This window comes from Scardinius erythrophthalmus, assembly GCF_964197995.2.
Source record: "Scardinius erythrophthalmus genome assembly, chromosome: 1".
Taxonomy (NCBI): Eukaryota; Metazoa; Chordata; class Actinopteri; order Cypriniformes; family Leuciscidae; genus Scardinius; species Scardinius erythrophthalmus.
Window position 1 is genome coordinate 17,469,645 of NC_138221.1, and position 2,893 is coordinate 17,472,537.

Here is a 2,893-nt window from a genome sequence, read left to right on the forward strand (position 1 = left end):
TTATCAGAGATCCATCATGTCCTCTTCCTCTGTGTCTGGTATGTGGGGAAAAATTGTCGAATGAATCAATGGTTCCTAGCAAACTGAAACGGCATCTGACAAAAAAAATCATCCATCTCTAGTGAGCAAGGATGCAGAATATTTTATTCGACTGAAAATGCAACATGAAAAACGAGGAAATTATGATGAAGAGTAGAAAAGTGTCTGAGAAGGCTTTAAAGGCAAGCTATCTTGTGGCTGAAATTGTAGCTAAATCGAAAAAAACCCACACGCTGAGACTGTAATCTTACCAGCATGCAAAGCCATCGTTAATTCCATGCTAGGCCCACAAGCAGCAAAAGAAATATCAAAGGTTCCCCTGTCAAACAATACAATTTGCAGGCGAATAAATGACATGTCTTCAGACATTGAAAGTGTGGTTTTGGAAAAAATCAGATCAAGCGGCAAATTTTCCTTGCAGCTGGATGAGTCGACTGACATTAGTGGGCACGCACAGCTTCTGCATTAGAGAAACTTTTTTATTTTGTAAATCAATGCCAGACAAAACAACGGGAGAAGAACTATATCGTGTGACAACAGAGTATCTTGAACAAGGGGGGTTGAATTAGAAGAACTGTCACAGTTTGTGTACTGATGATGCCGCTTCCATGACGGGGAGTACAAAGGGCTTCATTAGCAGAGTCAGAGCGCAAAACAAAATGTAGAAACTTTTCTAAGGGTGCCATGACAGAAAAAAGGTTGGGAAACACTGGTCTAATTACATTATTGCAATGTAATTGCAATTAATATAAAATAAAATAATAAAAAATAAATGTAGTTATTAAAATGTTGAACTATATTCATATGAACATTTTATGGTTTAGTAGGGTAGTTACCTGAGTGTCAAAAGTGTTTTTGTTTTTGCCATATTTTATGATTTATTCGTATAACATTGCGAGAAACAGTATTCAGGGCTCGAAATTAACTTTTTTACTTGGTAGCACTGGTGCTCCCAACTTCAAAAAGTTAGGAGCACCAGCAAAAATTCAGGAGCACCCATCAAAAATTTCGGAGCACCACATTTACAAATTATATATTAACAGATTTAATTTCACTGGGGCTTTACTCATCCTGTTGCCAAGGTTTGAAATTTGGTCTTCTGGCTCTATATCATCTCACCCCGATGATATTGGCACGATCTGTCATTTGCATACAATTAATCGCAACTTCGCAACTGCATATGCTATTGAGTTACTAAAATAATCTTTGTCAAATAATGACACCGTTTCCTAACTACACGCGACGCGACGACACGCGATAAAAGGTATCTTTTCCATGTTAATCAGAGTTTTTGTCCTAACCAGGCACGACGGCAACACGCGACGTTTCTAATTTAGAAACGGTTTCTATTTTTTTGCGACGTCGCGCTGGAACAACAAACACAAAGTGCGGCAATGATAATCTCAGGTACTGTTTATGTGCTTTATTTAATGTTAAAAGCGTGAAATGTGACTTTGAATATCATTTAGTCTAGCTTTGTAGCTGTAAAAGCAACAATGGACATATTTCACCTCAGATCTTGAAATTAAACAAATGGAAACATGAACGTTAAAACTGTGAACAAACAAGTGTATTATTTGACAAAGATTGTTTTAGTAACTCAGTAGCCTATGCATTTTTAAATGGTGTAGCCTAACATTTGTGAATTAGATTGTGTAGCTACTTATCCATTTTCTTGCGAGTGCCGTCAAGTTTACTCTCTAGTGTTGTGCACTTGCCACGAGACTCCGCCCACACGCTGTTCTGATTGGCTGTGATTTTTGATTGACGTTGAGGCGTCTCACAGTCGAGTTGCGTCTAGTGTGGACAGACACACTGCCTGTCGCTGGAATTTGATCGCGTCGCGTGTAGTTAGGACTCGGTGTAAGGCAGGTGTGTGATTATCCCGGCAGACTATTTTATTTATTTTTTTAGCACAATTCACACTCACACTAGGGCAATTCCAGCGTTATGGACGTGACATTTGCAGTCAAAACTTGAATTTTTAATTCTCAGAAAATGCATTTAATACCAATATATTGTAAACATCTGTTTATATTTCCATACTACCTTAATAAAGGAGTCCAGACATTAGAAAAATATCAGTCTACGCATGCGTTTTATATTTAATATGAGGGAAATACACATGCGTTACGGACGTGACAAAAAAAATCTCTAACTTTTTGTTGCCAAAATATTTTTTAGTAATTCTGTGAATTACACTGCGCAAACCAAAAGTAATAGTACCCACCGAATGAAGAAGGGTTGGCTCTCCACAGAACATAAAATATTCATTTTATGTTATTTTTCGTTTTCGCATTTATGAGGAAAAAACAATGTTACGGACGTGACGTTACGGACGTGACCGCTCTCAAAGCGGCACTAAAATACTGCTTAAAACGTTCACAAAGACTTCAAACAGGCATTTAAAACACCAAATATTAAGGATTGGCATTATAAGCAAAAATAATATTCGATGTTTGTTCGAAAATCGTACCTCTCCCCCAACATGCTCACCGGTAAGACGCATTCACTCAAATCCAGCTCCAACATTACATTTGAGTAGGCATTTAGTCTCATATAAATGTTTAAATAAAATAATTGTATTTTTTATTTCATATGTTGATTATATGAAAGGATAACAGCATGAGTAAGATCATAAGATGCAAATATATCGGATACGGACCGTATCATACGGTAGGCTATATCAGTGGGCAGACATGATTTTGACCAATTCTTTAGTTTTTTTTTTTAGTTTTTTTGTAGAAAGCCTTTCTTTTATGTGAATTTCGTTTTGTATAAATTGTATCTTAATTTTAATCAATGTTTCATCAACCAATTGCCTGGATTTTTTTAAATAAGAAGAAAATAGGCT